Source organism: Podarcis pityusensis, assembly GCF_964106645.2.
Source record: "Podarcis pityusensis genome assembly, chromosome: 10".
In the NCBI taxonomy this organism is placed as follows: Eukaryota; Metazoa; Chordata; class Lepidosauria; order Squamata; family Lacertidae; genus Podarcis; species Podarcis pityusensis.
In genome coordinates this window covers 3,843,291-3,866,527 of record NC_138035.1, presented here as the reverse complement: position 1 = coordinate 3,866,527, position 23,237 = coordinate 3,843,291, and the positions used below count along the sequence as shown (strand labels likewise).

Below are 23,237 nucleotides of genomic sequence, written 5' to 3'. Positions count from 1 at the left end.
AGGCGCATTTCTTCCAGGGACACATTTCTGGGGTCCCCACGGTGCCCCCCAGCCTGGCTCCACTCTGCCAGGGCAGCTGCGTTTTGTTTCGCTGCAGGTGAGCCTGCCCTGTGCAACGTGGGGCTCTTAGAAGGAATTTGAGGGGGGGCGGAGGGACTAGAGCTTCCCCACACTTGCGAAGGACCAGTAGAAGCGGAGGGGAGGCAGGCAGCAGGAGGGCGATGGGGAGGAACCAGCGAGAAGGAGCTTCTGGAGCCTGGGCAGCCCCCTCCCCGCCTGCTCCCGGAAGGTGTCCCGAGCCCCTCCCTTTTTCATTTCAAGGACTGGGGGACCTCAGCATCCCGGGGTTACTTTGCTCTGGGGGGGGAGGGGAGGGGGTCCTATTTTGTTTGCTGAGGGCAGGAGTCACAATCTTGTCACATTGTGTTGTGTTGGGCTTTTAGGTAAGGGGGTGAGGCTCAGGTGGGAAAGAGTTGAGAAGGAAAATATCGCGGGGTGCGGATTTACTCCGCTGCCCAGCTCGTCAGGGTGCCACTTCCTGGGGGTCCCTCCGGTCAGCAAAAGAAGGAGTCTCCAGCCAAGTTAAAGAAGCAAACAGTGGTCAGTTGACCTGATCTTTATTTGCTGCAACAAGGTTCAAACACACCAAGAGTAGGAACCCCGAGAAGATGGTTGCATGGATTTTTAAGACCTCTCCCCATTTCCCACAATACTTTTTTCAACAGCATATTTGATGCATCACAGATTTGTCACAAAGTAGGAGTCTTTGGCATTCAGAAACATGGACCCGTCACCCACCCCTGCCAACAACCCCAGTTTCCCACACCTTTTAACTACCCTCTTCCCCTAAGAACCATAATAGTATTGATACGGAAGGGTGGGGGGGCATGTCTTCTTCACCTTCTTCTTTGCTACAATATATCCATTTATTCCCAATTGTCAATGTCAAAAGGGACTAAATCTATAAAATCCATAGAAAATCAACGTGCCAATTTGCTCAATTTCTCTAGGACTCCACACACCTCCCCTGTCCTCCATAATCCCTCAAGCAAGACCCTAATCCTGTCAAATCACTCTGCCAAGCCTTTCCTTGGGCAATGCCAGGTGGCAGACTATGCATACATGGGCCATTGTCTTCCCATCACCGGCACTCAGGAAGCGCTTATCTACGCATATCTCCAGCTCTGCATATTCCCCCCTCCCTCCTCCATATGTTAATCCGGTGTAACCCAACCTCTCCTTAATGTATTCATGATGTAACTGGGATGTATTTTGCACTGTATTCTGGGACATGGAGGGAGTTTCAAAAGTTCATGTCACCCCTTTCTTGCTGTTCAATCTCGCCTTGAACCTGTTGCGCAATAAACTTGGATCTTCTGCAGTTTGCTCCTGTGCCCGGCTGAGTTCATTTTCTTCCGCAGGGACCCGCGGACTTACCTAGTCTGACGAGCTGGGTGGCAGAGTAACCCTGCACCCAGATTTTAGCCGTAACAGTTGGCGCCCCAACATGGGGCATGTGGTTCTCCCGCGTTGCTGACCGGGGCCCCCGAAATCTTCAGCCGGCACCGGGCCATTTTGCCTGGGAAGATCCTTTGGACCCCCGGCCATCTTCCGGGCAGTAATCGAAAGCCCCAGGAGTTCAGCCAGGGAGCAAAGAGGGATCCAGCCGGCTTATTCATCGATCCTGGGATCATCATAGAAGACGCGTGAGTATAAGGAAAAATCCAGTGCACTGGTGGGAAGGGGGTGGAAATCTCCTGGCAACTGAATTCTCTGCCCTCCTCTCTATCGATCCTTCTTACCTTTCTCTTGGTCTGGTTAGTGAGAGAGACCGTGGACCGCTGCTCGACCCGAAAGGGGGGTTCTGAGCTCTATCTCTTTCTCTAACACCCTCCAGCCAGCCGCACCAATTGGGAGCCCGAAAGTAAGACGGAGAGAGCCGACTTGAAAGACAGCCGACTCTCCGCAACGGACATCCCAGTTGAAAGCAAGGGGTTGGAGCTCTCTTTCCGAACTTCTTTAGCGCCCGGCAAGGGGGCGGGAAGCGGTCTTGCTTTCTGTCTCAATCCCAGCCGCACTGGTCGGTGCCACGTAACACGTGTATCGTGCGTGAGCCCGCTTCCAAAAGCAAGGGGGATTTTCGGTTCAAAACTCTATCCAGGGATCACCCGATCTGGCACCGCACGGCACGGGCGTCCAGTAGGGCCCCTTTTCCTGAGATTGTGACGATAGGTAGGAGGTTGCCAGGAGGGATAGCCCAGGAGGAATTGGGCGGGATCGGCAGAGTGGAAAAGGACCCCAGGTTATTAAATAGGAAATAGGAAAGGAATAGAAAAAGGAACCGAGTGGGTGAAGCTCGTTAAATTGTTAGGAAGTTGCCAAGCAACAAGGAAAAGGAACAAACCCTAAATAGCCCCCTGTACAAGTTACCCAAATCCAAATCAACCCCTCTCTTTCTCCCTTCTCTATCCCCCCCAAAAAAGAGGGGAAAAAGCAACAATGCATGCATATATAAAGGGGTACCCAGTCAACTAAGCATTGTGAGCCCTGCCAGTTTGGTTAACTGGTTGTGTTTGAAGAGGCAAGGAGGCTCTTAAAACTATGTGGGACCTTCCTACTAATTTCACTTAATGAAGCCAAAGGGAGCGGCCCAACTCCTTGCAATAACCAACTAAAGCATGAGAATATATATGTTTACATGTTGTCTGTTATGTGTGTTGTCTGTTAATACATATATGAAAATATGTATGTTTACATGTTGTCTGTTATGTGTGTTGTCTGTTCCTTCTGTCTCTGACAGACTGCCTTTCTTAAGTGCGCATAGTTTAAACTGCAAGCTTGCTTCAAAATTTAAATCTAGGGAAGCCATGCTGGACCTTATCAATCTTAAAAACAGAAAAAACAAAACAAAATGAGAATGAAGGGTGCAAATGTTTGTTATTTGAGAGAGGCTCCGAAGAGTCTTTCTCCAAGTAGCTTAAGTGAGGAGTATGATTTTAAGTTGATGGTAGATAATGTTATGTTGCAACCTTTGAGTTTGTGATTCTACATCCGTGTTCCAGTCTTTTTTCCAGTATTTTGAAATATGCTGTGAAGAAACTAATGTTTCTGCTGCAAAAGCCTAGTTGAGCCAACTGCTCTCTCAAGCTAAAATGCAGTGTATGTATTTCATGAAGCACATGCCTATGAAAATAGGTGTTCCTTCTAAGAAACTTGTTAATAAAAGGTAGAAGCTTCGATAGACAACAATTGTCTATCTATAGAGTCCAGTCCTGATATCAGTCTCTAAGATCAGCCAGGGTTTCCTGGCTTCTTATTGGAAAATGCCTTCCCCACTTGTTTCAGTCTCTCTCAGGTCCCCCCCTCCCTTTTTCTTACTTCCGTGCCAAATGAATTTACTCCCGAGTAAGCTTCCTTCAACAAGGGAGGGGGGCACATTCTTTCCTAAGGTACCCTGCATCTCACTTTCCTATGTGTAGTTAAAAAAAACAACCACAAAAAACACACCATAATCTAAATTAGGTTTACTATTCCTATGCAAGTTCAGAGACATTATTAACTTTTGTATCCCGTTTAAATCAAATCCAGGACTGGTTTTATTATTTGAGTGGGTATATCAACTGAAATAACCCTATGCTTATAAAATATTCTCTCCCAGATTCTCTTCCTATCTTATCTTAGGAAAACTGTTCTTCCTTTAGAGGGTTCTGTATAAAGCTGGGTACTTTTATTTTCCTCTTCCTTAGTACATGATAGGAGCATTGATTGTGCTCTCTTCCCCAGTAGTGCCTGTGTACATAAGTATGTGTGTGTCTCTTTGGTAGTACAAATCTTGCTGTGAAATCTTGCTGTGAACCCTATCTTTTGGAGGGTTGGACTAGATGACCCCAGGGTCCCATTCAACTCTCCCAATTTGTGGCTGTGTGGAAGGACATGTGTCTGCAAGCATTGGAGGGTAATTCTTAAATTCTGGTGTGGGGATGGAGTTTAAATTCAGCCTAGCTTTGCTCTTTAGTTTTAAAAGGTGAGAGGTGAAGCCGTGATGTTTTGAAGCACAACTGGTAATATCAAGCATTTGAGTGATTACAGTGTTTATCATTTTGTCTATTATTAACAAAAATCAGACTTAAAAGTCTACTCAAAGTTTAAGCACATACAAATTCATAATCAAGCAGAATCAGCCTTGACCAATCCTGTAAATAAAGGGCAGGAAAAAAAATTATGTCTGCAAATGGTAAGGCTGAAATGACTGAGAAAATAATAATAATAATCCTATGAATTCTGACTCTCTGGCCATTTTCCCCATATATAAGGGCATGGCATTGTTCCGCGAATAGCCAGAGGGATATTAGCCCTTTCCTGTACATAAAGGAAGCAGTCCCTTTTGCTTAGGCTACAATTGCTAACTTGATTGAATACTTGAATTACTCAGTTTCTCTTTTTTGTTAAAAAAATAAATAAATAAAATCTAACCCTATTTTTTTTAAAAAAACTACTCCTTACCCTTCCCTTCCCTTATTCAAATGGTAATTTAGCCAAAAGATTCAACATTTTCAATAGTATAAAAGGTTTGCTGAGACATGAACTCTGCACATGCACAGAGGCTAGATCAGCTTAAAAAGAGAGAGAGAGAGAGAGAGAGAGAGAGGAAGAAGGGGGGAACTGTAAGGGGGGAGAGGAGGTTTCAAGAAACTTATCCAAATTTCCTTATGTAAAAAAACTTAGAACCATTGAGGGAAATCACCCTTAATGTGTCTTTTGCTCCAGGGGCTACGTAAGACAAAAAAAGTTAAGTACTGGACCATCAAAAGTCAAGAGGTTGCCAAGTTTCAAATCTTAACATGCCAAATTCTTTTCACAGGTAAATATCAAAGCACTCCCACTGTGAGCTCCACTCATGACTAGTTCTCCTCCCCCCCATTGAGATTTAACTTTTATAATAGGCTTTGTGTGCATTTTAGGAACAGCATTTCCTGACAGACTTCTCACATGAAATAATTTTCCCTTTTAACAGGATATGTGAACCCCGATAAAAAAGTTTTTGTCCCTTTTTCTCCCACAGCAACTTTCTTTCTGTTCTGTGAAACAAGTCTGAATCCCTGCTATATTAGTGACTTCCATCTCTTTGTGGCTTTGACACTTTTAAAGTTACAAATAATTTGTTTTCATCTATTTAATCCGTCTTTCCATGATGTCTATGAAATTAATCAAAGCACAACCAAACATAGTTTGTGGAATGGAATTTGTTTACCTTTTGCCTGATCATTTCTTATTAATTCTGTCATTTTGGCTAGTTCAAGGTACTTGTACAACTTTAAATTGCCATGCATTTTTTCTTGGTATTAAGTCATTTCCCAGTATTTTGCTATTAACATTCTAGCCGATGTTGTCACATCAAGAAACACTCTTTTATTTTCATTGTTACTTCAGATTTCTTAAAATTGTGTGTCTTAGCATTTATTTATTTTGGTTCCTCATAGGTAATGTGTGTGTGTGTGTTATTATTATTTTAACCTTGTATTTTTCTTACAGTTCTCTTTCTCTACATATGGAATAATTTTTTTTTATTTAATAATATGGGAGGGAGAAGGAAAACCAAAGTGAAGGAAAGCAAACGAACTTAGCAGATAATAACAGTAATTATATGGAAATGTGATAATAATATTGAAATGAATAAAATGCTTAATCCGCTAAGATTTTTATTATTTGCAGCTTCCCACGGAAACTGAAGGACATTCTTTTGCCTTTCACCCCTTTCCTTTTTTTTTAACTCTGTCTTTAAGCCCACCCTGCCCCTTACAGGATATCACTTCTACAAAGGTGTTACTACAGATCCAATGAAAAGCTTCACCACCACAAGACCTGCAACAACAACAGACACCAAAGTTTTCAAAGTGGCCACAGCTATCTCTTTCAAAGGATATAGACTGCCCAGGGAGTGGGGCTGACAAAGGGGGGGAGGAGTTGAATTGCAAGGACATTTTCTTTCTTTTGAACCTCAAGACTGTGCTCCGGCATTGAGAAGATACATGCGTAAAAATATCACAATTGTCTCAAGATATGCAACTGATACTTAATTAGTTTGTTTTGTATTATGTGTTATTACGTAGGAATGTTAAAATGTGTCCAATAGTGTGTTATTTCCACAAATTGGGGGGGGGGGGGCTATTTCGTGGCTATTTTTGTGTGTAATTGTTTTTATGTTTAATGTCTTATTCCTTACACCCCAGTGGAGGATAATGTCTTATTCCTTACACCCCAGTGGAGGATCCTCATACATTTTATGCCTTTTAACAGATCAGGCTATTATGTAGTCCAATGTTTAGAATTAGATGAATTTATAACCACATTTAGTTGTTTCACCTGGCACTCTGCCAACTTTCCTACCCATTTTAAAATGTGCTAAAACTCACTTTACCAAGGAGAAGCTTCAGGAAGGTGTATATGCTTTGGTTTAGCAGGAATGATCCCTTATAGAGTTAAATTGACTTATTTGGACAAGTGCCCTTTTAAGAATGGTTTTCTTTTAACAGATTGGTTTGAAGAGTTGAGAACCATGGGGCAAGATAAATTCAAATTGGACTCAGTTTGAATTGGGCAAGTGTATCCAGGCTGCAATTAGCTTTTTGGTCCTTTAAGTGCAAGTGAGCAACTTCCCATGAGTGCAAGACCACAGCCTATAATAAAATCCCATAGAAAGGCCAAGGCAAAGACATCTCTCTCATGAGATGCCCAAACCTGTGCCAGCTATGGTGAGTGCCAGGCGACATGGTTAAATGAAAGCCCCGAGGGGATTCAACAGGATGTGTTGCTGTAGCACTATGCCGGTGTGAGACCACAGAAGAGCTAGCTTCGCACCTGAGAACACAAAAACGGTGGAGCTAAAAAACAACAACAACAAAAACCTGCATTTTTTTTTCAGTCAGTAGTGGACCTTCCTGCTAAATGTAAAGCATAGACCACTACTGAACAAAATACAACAGGTGTTCTTTTATATCCAGCTATCTGCACTACTATACTTGCAAATGACCTTAAGAGGCATGGTTTGCAAGTCCCTTTCAGGTTTGCATAAACCCACACATCTGGTACGGTAGATACCAAGTTATTATTTAGCGCACATCTATATAACACGCGCGTACATTGTATTGGTCTGTGTTGCTCCCTCCTTTGCTGCCCTGCTCAACCCACCTCCTTTTCCATTACATCCTATTCCCACTCACAGGGCACCCCTACCTTCACCGAGATTTAGGGGTGCGGAGAAAAGATTTGCAAGTTCTTACAGAACTTTAATGCAAATCTATCTCCGAATGGGGGACTGATACGGAAGGGTGGGGGGGGCATGTCTTCTTCACCTTCTTCTTTGCTACAATATATCCATTTATTCCCAATTGTCAATGTCAAAAGGGACTAAATCTATAAAATCCATAGAAAATCAACGTGCCAATTTGCTCAATTTCTCTAGGACTCCACACACCTCCCCTGTCCTCCATAATCCCTCAAGCAAGACCCTAATCCTGTCAAATCACTCTGCCAAGCCTTTCCTTGGGCAATGCCAGGTGGCAGACTATGCATACATGGGCCATTGTCTTCCCATCACCGGCACTCAGGAAGCGCTTATCTACGCATATCTCCAGCTCTGCATATTCCCCCCTCCCTCCTCCATATGTTAATCCGGTGTAACCCAACCTCTCCTTAATGTATTCATGATGTAATCTGTGTAACCCAACCTTTCCTTAATGTATTCATGATGTAACTGGGATGTATTTTGCACTGTATTCTGGGACATGGAGGGAGTTTCAAAAGTTCATGTCACCCCTTTCTTGCTGTTCAATCTCGCCTTGAACCTGTTGCGCAATAAACTTGGATCTTCTGCAGTTTGCTCCTGTGCCCGGCTGAGTTCATTTTCTTCCGCAGGGACCCGCGGACTTACCTAGTCCGACGAGCTGGGTGGCAGAGTAACCCCGCACCCAGATTTTAGCCGTAACAGTATTTACATATCCCTTAGCTGCAGGGTTTTCCTCCGCATCTCCTCTGAATGCATCAGGATTCAATCTGCCATCCCGATGGATTTCTGCCTGTGGCATGTGCTGCCCTTGATCGCCTCCTGCCTCCTAAGGGATTATGGAGTCAGGGGGAGCCCTGGATCCCCCTCTTCCAGAGGAGTCATTAGTCGTGGGGACCAAGGACATCCGTCAAACCGTTGAATTTTGGCGATTATCGGACATTTCTACAGTTTTCTATATTGGATACTCGGAGGACAAAGTACGATTCATGGTATCCGCTTCTTGCTACAATTGTATAGGCTGCTTCTCTGAACCTCTCTGCTGTTGTGCATGGAAGGTGCCTGTGTCAACAGTTTTGGGGGAGTCGTAGAACTGCCCTTCCCCGGTCTGGTCTGAAGAGCGGCAATACCTAAAGCACGGGCGCACGGCGCATGGCGTGAGATGGGCGAGGGAAGGATTTTGCAATGTAAACTCTTCCGGGAATAAGGGGGGATGAGCCCCCCTCCCAATCTGCCTGCTTCTCCCGGAAGTGGCTCTTTTACGGTGGATTGCCTCTCAGCGCCGTAGTTCTAGGGGCGCGCCCTTTCGGAAAGGGGAGGAGGAGCGGCAGGGGACCCCCCCCACAACAAAACATCGATGTTGCAGGAAAGGAAATGAGAATCGGGAGCGAGGACAAAGAGGTGAAGGGGTCGCGGGGGGAGAGGGGAGAGAAGGACCCAGAGAGGGACCCCGCGCCAGCTCCCCAAAGCGCCTTCCGTGGGCCCCACCGGCAGGGCCTGGATCCCTTCACGCGTGCTGCGAAGGGGGCTTTCCTTGGCAGGGGTGGACATGGGGCGCCCACCCACGGGGTCCCACGAGGACTCCCTGGCCCCGTTTCCCCTGCGCAGGCATCCCTGGGGCCCTGTGCTCTCCGCGCCGAGAGAGGCAGACCATGAAAGGGTTAACAGGCGCGAGAGACGCCTAGATAGAGACCCACGTCCCTCCCCATCTCATCTTGCGGGGCCCCTCTGGATGGAGAGATGGGTCGCGCATGGCGAGGGGTGAGCCGCGCCAAGGGGGCATCTGGCGCAGGGGAGACTCCGGGAGAGAGGGAGGGGGCCACGGGTGGGGGGAGCCGGGGGGAGGAGGGAGGGCAGCATCCCCGGGGCAAGGAAGCACAGCATTGGCAGGGGGAGGGGGAGGAGGAGACCAGTCTGTAGGGAGACGTCTCCATCGTGCGCCCACGGGGAATCTCCGGAGGGGCCGCCTTGGCTTCTCCCTCCCACCCAGGAATCGACCCCCCCTTCAAGGCAACCAGAGAGGGATCCCTGGAAAGTGGGGTGGGGGTCCTGTCCCCACCACCCCTTCCTTCCTGCAAGCTCCATCCTCTTCCCACCCCGTAGACTCCTGCCCTGCCCAGACACAGCGAATCTGCCCAGTCCAACCATTGTTCACCCTGGAGAGGAGAGGAAAGAGGAAGGGGGGAGGCCTTCTCAGAAGCGGCTCTTTGTTTCCGCAATCCCACCCGGGAAGCAGCCAGAAACCTTTTCCTCTCTCTCAGGCTTCCATCTTTATTGTCTTTTCCACTGCCTCGTTGATTGAGGATGAGAATAATGTACACCTGTCATCAGAAACAGGGGTGCAGAGTCCATGGAATGGCTCTCAGGCTTGATATAGAAGTCAAAAGCATTTCTGTTCCTCTTATTCTTTGTAGGCAATGTCAGAGTGACTGACAAGCTGAGATACAATCCTTCAGCATCCAATGACAGCAACTGCATGAATTTTCCCAGTCAAAAGACCCATTTTCATGATAGACAGTGCCTGTGGCTGGAGGCTCAAGACCCAGGGTATACAGGCCCAAGACTGCCAGTATTAGCACAGGTGAGGTGTGTGACCCTCCCCTCAATTTACAGACTGTGTGTGAATGAGAGTTTGTGGGTGGGATTCTAGTTTACGACAACCTTTTTTTAAAATCATTTTTTCAACACAAACATCAACCACAAAAAACACATAAAAACCACAATAACACTAATAACGCACTTTAGCAATTCAGATTTGAGTACTGATATACGTATAACTGCACCTTTTAAACAATATTTCTGGACCTCTCCTCCCCCTACTTCACACTACTTTCTGCCTTATCTCTTAAGTAATCCTTCCAGATTTCCTCATATTTATCCATTCTTATGGACGCGGGTGGCACTGTGGGTTAAACCACAGAGCCTAGGACTTTCATTTCTTCTAGGGACACATTTCTGGGGTCCCCCCAGCCTGGCTCCACTCTGCCAGGGTAGCTGCATTTTGTTTCGCTGCAGGTGAGCCTGCCCCGTGCAACGTGGGGCTCTTAAAGGAACTTGGGGGGGGGGGAGCGGAGGGCCTGCAGCTTCCTCGCACTTGCCAAAGACTGACAGTATTAGCACGGGTGAGCTGTGCAACCTTCCCAAACTGTATGTGAATGAAAGTTTGTGGATGGGATTATACTTTACACTGGGAGCCAGTGTGGTGTAGTGGTTAAGAGCCATAGACTCGTAATCTGGGGAACAGGTTCGCTTCCCTGCTCCTCCACATGCAGTTGCTGGGTGACCTTGGGTCAGTCACACTTCTTTGAAGTCTCTCAGCCCCACTAACCTCACAGAGTGTTTGTTGTGGGGGAGGAAGGGAAAGGAGAATGTTAGCTGCTTTGAGACTCCTTAGGGTAGTGATAAAGCGGGATATCAAATCCAAACTCCTCCTCCTCCTCCTCTTCTTCTTCTTCTTCTTTACGGCAACCCTGTGATTTTCTCCAACCATAACATTTCGTGACCTGATATTGCAGTACAAATTCCAAAATAACTACAAAATATACAAGATAATAAGAATGATTGCAGTATTTATACCCCGCCCATCTGGTTGGGTTTCCCCAGCCACTCTGGGCAGCTTAAAGTACATAAAAAAGACAGTAAAACATCAAACATTAAAAACATCCTAATATAGCTGTCTTCTAAATGTCCGAGAGTTGCCCATTTCCTTGCCCTCTGAAGGGAGGGCATTCCATAGGGCAGGAGGCCCTCTGCCTGGTTCCCTGGAACTTCATTTCTGTCCATTAAACTTTAATTAGTTCAATGTTAAGTAAACGTCCAGTGCGCTTCCAATGCCCTAAGTCTTATCTCAGCAGAGAATTTCGTGCAGCGGCTGAAGAAGGCAGGAGAGTCAGTACCTTTCAATGAAGAATCCTGGAGCAAGCACTTTGCCAAGTGAATTTTTATTGTTTTCCTTACATATTATTTTTCAACAAATTGTAGTAGCACCATACATTCCCTTTGACTCTGCCGAGTCGCGACCCCCCTCCCTCCCCACAACTGGTATATTTATCCTCTTTCCATCATGCACATCATTCTCATATTAGTACTATTATACATTGGAGGTATTATGTCAATCCTGCTAGTGTTTTGACCTCTTTACAATTCTTCTTCAAATATTCAATAAATTTACTCCAGTTATTTTGGTATCTTTGATCTCCCTGGTCCCGGATCCTCCCTGATAGTTTGGCAAGTTCTGCATATTCTGTCAACTTTGCCTGCCACTCCTGAATAGTTGGTATATCTTGTACTTTCCATCTTTGGGCCAGAAGGGTCCTCGCGGCAGCTGTAGCATACATGAACAAATTTTGATCTTCTATTTTAATTTCTGTTCCTATTAAGCCTATTAGACACGCTTCCGGTCTTTTGGGGAAAGTATATCTAAATATTTTTTTGAGTTCATTATAAATTGATTCCCAAATTTTTTTTACCTTATCGCAGGTCCACCACATATGGAAATAGTCCCCATCTGCCTTTTTACATTTCCAACATTTTCTTTCTTTTTTCCTATACATTTTAGCTAATTTTACTGGCGTCAAATGCCATCTATACATCATTTTTAGCAAGTTTTCCTTTAAAGCCATGCATCCTGTAAATCTCAAACCCTCCTTCCATAATCTTTTCCACGCATCCAATTCAATGTTATGCCCAATATCAATTGCCCATTTTATCATTGATTCCTTTACTTCTTCGTCTTTTGTGTACCATTCTAGCAATAAACCATACATTCTTGATAAAATTTTATCTTTACAATCTATTAACTCGATTTGGAATTTTGATTTTTTATCTTCGAACCCATTTCTCTTTTTATCTTCCTTTAATAAGTCACTAATCTGGTGGTATTGCAGCCACCCTGTTAACATCTTTTCAATTTGGTCATATGGTTTGAGCTTTATCCCTTGATCTGTTTTCCTAGTAATATCCTCGTATGTTACTCTTTCCTCTTCCATGTTTACTTTTTTGTTGTCAACACCTCAATTGGTGATATCCACCACGGTGTCTTTCTTTCCAGGTGGTTTTTATTCCGATCCCATACTTCATATAAAGATTTCCAAACACATGTTTTAGAAAACCTTTATGTACCTTTACTTTGTTGTACCATAGGTATGAATGCCAACCGTATCTATTGTCGTGGCCCTCTAGATCTAATAGGTCAGTGTTTTCTAAAGTCAGCCAATCTTTTAACCATACCAAGCACGAAGCTTCATAATATAAAGTCAGGTCTGGTAAATCAAAACCTCCTCTCTCTTTCTTATCTACTAATATCTTCATTTTTATCCTTGGCCTTTTCCCCTGCCAGACAAATTTCGCTAATTTTTTTGCCAATCCTTAAATTGTCTTATCCCTTTTACCACTGGTATTGCTTGAAATAAAAATAACAGTCTAGGTAGTATATTCATTTTTATCACAGAGATTCTGCCTAATAATGACAATTTTAGTCTGCTCCATATATCCATATCTTTCTTAATTTCTTTCCATACCACCTCATAGTTGTCCTTGTACAGGTTTATATTTTTTGTTGTCATCCAAATTCCTAAATATTTTATTTTTTTAGCTATCGCGATTCCTGAGTCTACTTGTAATTCTTCCATCTCTTCTTTCTTCAGATTTTTTGCTAGCATTTTCGTCTTGTTTTTGTTGAGTTTAAACCCTGATACCTTCCCAAACTCTTCCATTCTTTTTATTGCCTCTTTCACACTTTGTCTTGGTTCTTCCAACGTTAAGACTCCCGTATTTTTCGCTCTATAACACGCACCTGACCATAACACGCACATCGTTTTTAGAGGAGGAAAACAAGGGGAAAAAATTCTGAATGAAACAGTGGGTGTATCATTTTTGTGCCTCATGCTGTGGCCACAGACATGTGATCTGATGGTGAGTTTGGGGTAGCCCAAAGCAAAAATCCTGAGAATCCCTGTGGATCTGTGCTTTGTAACCACGTTTTTGCACCATTGTGGCCCCAGGCAACAGTGGGTGCGTGATTTTTTTGGTGCAGGCTGTAGCCATGGACATGCTATGTGATCTGATGGTGAATTTGGGGTGACCCAATGCAAAGATCCTGAGGATCCATGTGGATCCATGCTTTGTAAAGACGTTTTTGCACCATTGCAGCCCCAGGCAACAGTGGGTGCATGATTTTTTTGGTGCAGGCTGTAGCCATGGACATGTAATGTGATCTGATGGTGAATTTGGGGTGACCCAATGCAAAGATCCTGAGGATCCATGTGGATCCATGCTTTGTAACCACGTTTTAAGTGGGGAGAGAAGGAAAAACACAGAAGAGACAAGGAGCACAAGAGGGGTGTGTGGAGAAGCAGCTGGCTAAGAATGCAGGAGAGGGGTTTAACGGGAGGGAGGAAAGGAAGGCAAAAGTTCCCCCCCCCCACACACACACCCAAGCCAGTCCCCCCTCTCTCCCCCCCACCTGAATGTTTTCCGGCTGCCTAAAATGTCCCTAAAACGCTTCCCTGGACCCAGCAGCACCGGAGCACGGAGAGGAATTAGAAGGAAGGACACGATTCTTTCCTTTCCCCTCTGCTTGCCTGGAGGGGAGGGGATTTGCCTGCTCTTTGTTCCGTTTGAGCAAACAGGAACCGAAACAGAACAGGGTGGGCAGTAAGACCCTGAGGCAGAATGCAGGAAAGCAACAGCTTCCTCTCTCACGGAGCTCCCTTCTCCCTGACGCGTGTGATTGGATTTTTGCTGGCTCGAGGGCTTCAGGGACCACACATTCGCACAATAACACGCACAGACATTTCCCCTTATTTTTTAGGAGAAAAAATCTGCGTGTTATAGAGAGAAAAGTACGGTAGGTCATCTGTGAAGGCTCTTAACTTAAATTCTTTTCGTCCCACCTTAATGCCTTTGACTTCTGATGATTCTCTTAGCTTCTTGTTCAAGACCTCTAGGACTGTAATAAATAGCAAGGGAGACAAAGGACATCCCTGCCTAGTACCTTTAGTTATCTCAAAGTTGTCTGATATGTTGTTATTAATTATTAACTTTGCTTTTTGGTCCGAATAAATCGTGTCAATACCTCTCAAAAAAATTTCACCAGTTCCTAGTACTTTTAAGTTTTCTTTCATGAAATACCAAGAAACATTATCAAATGCTTTTTCCGCGTCTATAAACATTAGTACTGCCTGTTTCTCATTTCTGACTTCAAGGTATTCAATTATGTTTATCAGGTTTCTTACGTTGTCCCTTAATTGCCTCCCCGGCAGAAAGCCTGTTTGGTCCTTGTGTATCACCTTATTTAACACCATTTTTAGTCTATTCGCTAGTATATCCGCAAACAGCTTATAGTCGTTATTCAATAACGAAATTGGTCTGAAATTTTTTACATCTAATATATCCACCTCTTTCTTCAGGATCAGTGTAATATAGGCTTCTTTCCAGGTGTTTGGCATCTTTCCTTCTCTTAAGACTTTATTCATTACTTCACTTAGAACAGGTGTCAGGTATTGCGATAATGTTTTATAATACTTTGCTGAGATACCGTCCGGTCCTGGGGTCTTCCCTATTTTCATTCTTTTTATTGCCTTCATGACCTCTTGTTCTGTTATCTCCTGGTTAAGCACTTTTTTTTCTTCTTCTGAGATTTGATGCAATTTATGGTCATGGATATACTTTTCTATTCTCTTATTGTCTTCTTTATCTTTCCTACAAAGATCTCTATAGAATCTCTGAAATGCTTTTCTAATTTCTTTCGGGTCCTCAATCATTTTATCCCCATATTTTATTTTACAAATTGTGTTCTGTTTTTGTCTTGCTTTTATTTGCCACGCCAAGAATCTCCCAACTTTGTTGGCTGACTCAATTTTTTTTTGTCTCATGGCTTTTATTTTCCATTCGATCTCCTGTCCCACCACCATGGAGAACTGAGACTGCAACATTTTTATATTTCCTTTTATTATTTCATCTTTAGGTTTTGTTATAAGCTGTTTTTCGTTCCCCATGAGCTGGGACAGGATCTCTTCTTTCTTCTTCTCTCTCCCTCTTTTCTGGAAGCTGTTTTTTTGAATTAGGAAACCCCTTATCACCGCTTTGCTCGCGTCCCAGACTGTTTCAATTGGTGTTTCTTTGTTTAGATTCCATTTAAAATAGTCTGTTATTGTCTCTTTTGCAGTTTCCACTACTCTCTGGTCATTAAATAAGCTCTCATTCATTCTCCATCTATGTGTAGAAGGGTCCTTCCCTTTTAATTCCATATATAGAGGATTATGATCTGACAGGGTTCTTGGAAGGATTTCAATTCTAGTTACTCTCGGTGTTAGAATCTTAGAAACCCAGATCTGATCTATTCTGCTGAAGCTTTGGTTTGGTTCAGAGTGGAATGAAAATTGTCTTACTGTTGGATTCCTTAATCTCCAGATGTCAATTAGTCCCAATATATTGGCCATATCAAAGAAGGCCTTCGGCAGTTTACCTTCATATGTATTTCGCCTCTTTGTTAATTTGTCTAAATCCGGTACCACCACTCCATTAAAGTCTCCCAGTAGTATCAATTTCTGATCTAAATACTCTAACATTATTTCATCCAACTTTGTATAAAATTCAGCTTTCTTATCATTTGGTGCATAGATCCCCACAATCAGCCATTTCCCCCCTTGAAACCCAATTTGTACAATCAATATTCTTCCCTCATCCTCCTTAAAAATTAATTTTGGATCATGCTTCTCTTTTACATATATTACCACACCTCTCTTTTTGTTCGAATCTAATGCGATAAACTCTTGGCCCAGTTTTTTATTACTTAAAATTCTTTTATGTTTTTTTGCTACATGTGGAGCAAGCACTTTGGAACTCAGGGAAAAACTTTATTCACAAAAGAAAAACCCTGGCGATAAAGCACACATGCTTTTATCTCCGGCATAAAGAAAACTTTAAACTTGACTCATATCAGCAAACACGCCCATGGCCACAAACTGAGTCTGCGAGTCAGGTCAAAGGGGGAAGAAGAGACAGAAACACGGGTGAACTGACTCTTTATACAAACTAACTCACATTCCTGGATGCTTAATGACTTCCAGCTGCTCAGTGATTAGAGCGACTTGTTACCTCTTAACCCTTTAGTACCAAGACCCTCGGAGGAGGACCTCCCTATCCAGACTGAGCGATAGGGGTGGAGACGCTCCTTCAGGTCTACAGGGCCGAGGCTGTTTATGGCTTAAGGTTGCAGATCTTGTTCCTCCATAACGATCTCCAGAGCAAGTTCCACGTATAATTAGCAGAGTAGCAAAAAATGCTCAGAGGCAGCAAAAAAAAATTCAGCTGAGAAATCTATTACAGTGGTACCTCTGGTTGCAAACGGGATCCATTCCGGAGGCCCGTTTGCAACATGAGCATAACGCAACCCACGTCTGTGCATGTGCAGGTCGCGATTCACTGCTTCTGCGAATGCACGTGATGTCATTTTGCATGTCTGCGCATGCATGAGCGGCAAAACCCGGAAGTAACTGGGTTGCCACGGGACACAAGACAGAAACGCACAACCTGAAGCAAACGTAACATGAGGTATGACTGTACTGAAGACAAATAAGCATAACAGGATCCAAAAAAATAGCAAAAATGTAACTTACAGTAAAACCCTGACTTAGCATACCAAAACAGCACTCAAGTAAGAAACAGACAAGCAGAGTAGAGTAATAGCTGAATATGAAGTGGGAGAAGGTGCATTTCAATACTGTAATTTATATATAATTCAATGTCTGAGAAACCCTGGGACTAGATAAAAAGCCTCCAGGTGGACGTGCCCCATCTGCCCTTCACTTTCCTCTTCAGCACGGGCAGAATCTGCCTTCTGGACTGTGGGATTGACTGTTGTTCTCATCCTCTCATCCACCAGGGCTGCCTTCACCTGCAGCAGAATTCCCCAACCCACCAAGGATTTGAGACCCATCAGGTATCCTCACCTGGTTTTGCCAGCTGGTCGAAGCCGTTCCTGGGATTGCAGCCCCTGTTGCATACTGACAGCTTCTGGAAGCCACAGGTGAGAGTTGACTGCAGGGTGGGGACCAATAGTGGATAAATTACCCTATAAGGTGCATGATGTATTTTCCACCAAAGGAACTACTAATACCCCATGACATCTAGATGCAGGTAGGTAGCTGTGTTGGTCTGACACAGTTGAAATAAAAAATAAAAAAATAGTCCAGTAGCACCTTAGAGACCAACTAAGATTGTTCTAGGTATAAGCTTTCATGTGCATGCACACTTCTTCAGATACTCTGAAACAGATGTCACCAGACCCTTGTATATCATGGCAGGGTGGGGTGGGGTTTTTCTCAGATGGGTACACCTACTACCATCTCATACTACCCTTCACTATATGAAGAAGTGTGCATGCACACAAAAGCTTATACCTAGAACATACTTAGTTGGTCCCTAAGATGCTTCTGGACTATTTTTTTTACTTTTTTATTTCAGCTGTGTCAGACCAACACGGCTACCTACCATTAAATACAGTTATCTCCTTGCCTTGAATATCCTGCTTTTCAGTGCCAGATTAGGATAGTCCTCTGTCAGAAGACAGGCACAAGATCAGACAGCACATCATTATTATAAGGAGCAATGGGGGTGGGTGTTTCTGTCTGGGATTCCCATGCACCACCTGCTTTCCTTCTGCTTCTCCTGCTCTCTCCATGCAGTGTAAGGCATGTAGATGGAGGTCCATCTCCAAGCTTCCCTGAGCATCCATTCAGCTGACCCCAAGCACCAATCCTTGTTACTTGTTCTCTGACTGACCCAGACCACAGTCCCCGGAAAAGACATAGACCTGGGTCTCACATAATGGTCCAAATGGACCATTGGGACTCTGCAGGTGATTCATAAAGATCTAGAGGTGGATGGAGGATTATGATGCAGAGGATGGGGAATGTCCAAAGGGACGATGAACCAGAGAAAGCGAAGTACGTTTCATGGACAGAGAGCAGATGCCTTTTCTGTGAGTAAACAATTGATTTGGAAAGGCTGTATTCCAATATCATGCTGCTTCATTAACGATGATTGAGGATTATGAAAGTTTGCTGGTGCATTACTATCATTTGGTGACATTGCATCTTTATTTCCTCAAAACTGGGAACATGGGTTGGAGGCTGGACAAGGTAGGAGATGTTGAAATAAATGAAGGTGCTAATGGTGGTTGATGTGTTCTCTTTCCATTTGTTCTCTTCCTTGAAACTCAAACAGGATTTCCTTTCCTCCCACTCTGAAGAAGGAGATGGAGAGGACAGTCAGAACTCCAGGAGATGGGACACCTTTCGTTTCATTAGGAAGAGAAATTAAAAAGTGTGAAATGTGGAATATGCTTCATTAAATGAGCACACATAATTCACATCAATGACCTCTGACAGGGGAGAAACCATTGAAAGGTACAGAGTGTGGAAATAGTTTCACTGATAGTGGAAAACTTAGAATACATCAGTGGACTAACAAGGGCAAGAAAGGATTCAAATGCAAGGAGTGTGGGAAGAACTTCAGTTATAGTGGACACTTAAGTTCACATCAACGGACTCACACAGGGGAGAAACCATACAAATGTATGCAGTGTGGAAAGAGCTTTAGCCAGAGTGGACAACTCAATATACATCAACAGACTCACACGGATGAAAAACCATATAAATGTATGGAGTGTGGAAGGAGCTTCAGTCGGAGTGGAAACCTTAAATTACACAAACAGACTCACACAGGGGAGAGACCATTTAGATGTATGGAGTGTGGAAAGAGCTTCAGTCAAAGTGGACACCTTAAAAGACACCAACAGACTCACACGGGTGAAAAACCATATGAATGTATGGAGTGTGGAAAAAGCTTCCATTTCAATGGAGACCTTAGAAGACATCAACGGACTCACACAGGGGAGAAACCATATAAATGTATGGAGTGTGGAAAGAGCTTCAGTGAGAGTGGAAACCTCAATATACATCAACAGACTCACACAGGGGAGAAACCATATAAATGTATGGAGTGTGGAAAGAGCTTTTGTGATAATGCACACCTTAGAAGGCATCAATAGACTCACACAGGGGAGAAACCATTTAAATGTATGGAGTGTGGAAAGAGCTTTCATTATATTGGAAACCTTAGAACACATCAACGGACTCACACAGGGGAGAAACCATTTGAATGTATTGAGTGTGGAAAGAGCTTTAGTGATAATGGAACACTTAGAAAACATCAACGGATTCACACAGGGGAGAAACCGTTTAAATGCATTGAGTGTGGAAAGAGCTTCGGTTTCAATGCAGACCTTAGAAGACATCAACGTACTCACACAGACGAAAAACCATTTAAATGCATGGAGTGCGGAAATAGCTTTCGTGATAATACAACCCTTAGATCACATCAACGTATTCACACAGATGAGAAACCATTTAAATGCATAGAGTGCGGAAAAAGCTTCAGTCATAGTGGAAATCTTAGAAAACATCAGCAGACCCACATGGGAGAAATCATTTAAACTTTTGGCCTCTGGAAGGAGCTTCAGTCAGAGTGGAACCCTTGATTTACATTAACAAACTCACACAAGAGACACACCATATAAATGTCAGGAAGTTAGACAGAGGTTGAAGTCCAGTACTAGTGGAAGTTCTAAATCAACAGACTCATGCACAGGATGAACTTTTAGAGTTGAAACCCTACAAACCATCAACAGAAATGAGGAGAAGCAGTTTAAATGGAAAGATTACAGAAAGTGATTTAATTATAGTGGAATGTTTAAAAAACATCTAGGAACTCTCACAGGAATGTTTAAGAAACATCTAGGGACTCTCACAAGGGAGAACCTATTTAGATGTATGGAGTGTGGGACATGTTCCTCTCAGAGTCCACTCTTCCTCACAGCAATGAACTCAGAAGAAATCCGTATTCCTGCTTCAGGGCCAGCTGAGTCTGTTTCTCTTGTCCTTATCTCTTAGCTAGGTATCTCCTGTCTAATCTGCTCTGTATTGCTGTCACTCCCTGCTTCTGAGACCACTGCAAAAGAGGGGGGAGAATCCTCCCCTTCAGCTCTCAGGAAAGCTCATCTGCCTGAGAATGGATTCCCCCATACTCAGCTTCAGACCATTCCCTGATGCATCGCGAGAACCCTTGAAAAACAACTGATATGGCTCACCATTGGAAGCTAAGCCCTATAAAAGGTTGACTACGAAAGATACGTGGGGGCTCTGCTATGGGTGCCTTGGAAGATGGCCGACAATACCATCTCTCCAGCTCACACAAGGTAATTAAGGGGCTGATATGGGAGTAAATCAGCCTCCCATTTTTCTTCCTGGTGTAAGGGAAGATGCAGCCTCGTCCGCAGTTGCCCATAAATCACCCCCGAGTTCGAAAGAAGGAGAGGGTGAGGGCACTGGACGGAAAGCCCTCGAGCGAGCTTGGATCTCCCGGACACTGTCTCCGAGCGCAGCCCAAGTTGCATTTCTTCAGATAAAAAATTGGAAATAAGAATTATTGCACATGCTTCGAGTGAAGAAGAGGGTACTTTAGCTGCTAATTAAACCTGCCACTGAGAAGTTAAGATTGGGGGGCCGCTAGGGGCGCCTTGGAAGATGGTGGATATTAACATCTATCCAGCTCGCACAAGGTAATTAGAGGCTGATTATGGGGAATAAATCAGTCTCCCTTCATCTCTCCAGGGGGGAGAGATGCAGTTTTCACCCGCTGTTGCCACAAATCACCCCCGAGTTCAGAAGAAGGAGGGGGTGAGGCACTGGGTGCACAACCCTCGGTGGGCCTTGGAACTCCTCTGAAGCTGCTTCCAGGTGCAAAACTACTTGCGTTACTTAAAAAGAAAAAAATTGGTGAAAGATAATGCACATGCTTCAAGAGAGGCAGGAGGTTCTTATCTGCTAACAATTTTACCACTGAAATGAAGAAGACTGAGACGGAAGATTACATCAAAGTACTACAGACATGGTATGTGGAATGGAATGCAACGGAACTGAAAGGGGGGGGATGACTTTTTATCTTTTTTTGCTCTATGTGATTAAATAATAACCCTCCCTCTTAGAAGATCCGTCACAGCAACTAATTGGCAAATGGGACTAAAAATGAACTGTGTGGGAATAATATGAACTTAAAGGTTTTACTCTGTAAAAGATTTGGAAAGAAGAAGAAGGGCTCTCTTTGTGACGCAGTAAGAATGGAGATTTGATACGAGACCTGTGTTGCAGGAGGTTTGGTCTTGGGGAGGGCGAGCCAAAGATTTATTATTTTCAATGAGATTGTGAACTGGAAGGGGCAGCCCTCCTGGAAAAAGACTAATTTACGATGCAACAGGTCGGGAAAGTTAAACAGCGAGCTTTAAGACTGTATTTCATCGGGACGAGAAGATGGCAATTGCTTGCTCGAGCGGAAATGCCTGGACTATTGGATGAGAGTGATTTACGAGAGAGCAGTACAAAGCCCACACAGAAACACAAATAAGACTGTTTTTTTCAACCCACTTGCGGAGCAATTCGGAGGTGAATGAAAAGGAAAATGAGTAACGACAAGGATTGAGAAGAAGGGACTGGAAATATCATTCTTAATATGAAAGCAGCAGAAATATTCGAGGATTGGACTCCTGCTGATCAAAAAGCATGGATACTGCCCACAAAAAATTATAATTTGGAAAACAATTGGATTATATGATATGTATTGTTATAATTTGGATTAATTGGTTTGATGTGTTTAATTTTGTAATATGAAACTTAATAAAAATTATTTTTTTAAAAAGAGAGAGAAGTTAAGATAGATGGAGTGGACTGGAAAGAAGATAACATCAAAGAATAACATCTATGCCGGTATGTTGAAACGGAACAGAAAGGGGGGGGGGGCTTTTTCTTTTCTTTTCTTACTATGATATTACCTAACACCCCCCCCCCCAGAAGAACTGTCAAAATGACATAGAGCAAGTGAGACTGGAAAATAAACTGTGTGGAAATAAAAATATCAACTAAAGCCTTTGTTTTTTGAAATATCTGGAAAGAAAATAAAAGGCTCTCTTGTGACGCAGTTTTTAATCAGGGTCCGCCATTATGAGACAGACTATGTTGCAAGATTAATAGCCGTAGGGAGAGGCAAGCCATTACTCTATTAACATGTTTGGAGCCCGGACAGCTCCGTGGTTTTCCACGGATCTGAGGGCAATGAAATAATCGTTGAGACGGCTAGAGCGCCGGTGGCGGATAACCCATTCTGAATCTGACCGGATACGGGTTAGAGCTCAGTGTTGAGCCTACCAAGTGGCGATAGCGACAGCGAAGAAGACTTTCTTCACTGCCTCTATTGCATCTGCGGAAAACAGCAGCAGGAGACTCTTTCAGGTGGTTCACAATTTAGCAGAACCACCTGTCACATTGGGGCCCAGTACGGGCCACATGATCTGCAATGATTTTGCAAAGTTTTTTGCAGATAAAGTCGCTCAGATTCGAGAAGAGGTAGACTCCACCGTGGGAGCAGGGCCGGGGTGGGAGAGTGCTAGAGTCCTGTCTAGTCAAGTTGTGTGGGATCAATTCCAATCTGTTACCCCCGAGGATGTGGACAGGCTGCTTGGACAAGTGAAACCAACCACTTGTCTCCTTGATCCTTGCCCATCCTGGCTCATAAAAGCTAGCTGGGAAGGACTGGGTGATGGGCTTCGTGGGGTGGTGAATGCTTCCCTCCGTGAGGGAGCCTTCCCAGAGCCGCTGAAAGAGGCGGTTATTAAACCGCTTCTTAAAAAACCATCTTTAGATGCAGCCACGATGGCCAACTATCGCCCAGTCTCAAATCTTCCATTCTTGGGCAAGGTGATTGAGCGAGTGGTTGCTGAACAACTCCAGGCACGCCTGGAAGAAGCGGACCATTTGGATCCCTTCCAGTTGGGATTCAGGCCTCATCATGGGACTGAAACTGCCTTGGTCGCACTGGTTGATGATCTCCGGCGGGCTAG

The 23,237-nt window shown here is 44.0% G+C and overlaps 1 protein-coding gene across 3 annotated transcripts in view; it reads left to right on the top strand.

The window, feature by feature from the left end:
• LOC308486379 (uncharacterized protein) overlaps nucleotides 1-23,237 on the top strand; it is a 43,249-nt gene that overhangs the window by 4,229 nt on the left and 15,783 nt on the right. For 2 of the 3 annotated variants that reach the window (XM_081023192.1, XM_081023190.1), the window contains exon 1: nucleotides 17,177-17,312. The exons of the other annotated variant lie outside the window; for it this stretch is intronic. The gene's annotated coding sequence lies outside the window, so the exon portion shown is untranslated. Of the gene's footprint in view, nucleotides 1-17,176; nucleotides 17,313-23,237 lie in introns of those variants that run through there. 3 annotated transcript variants of the gene reach the window in all.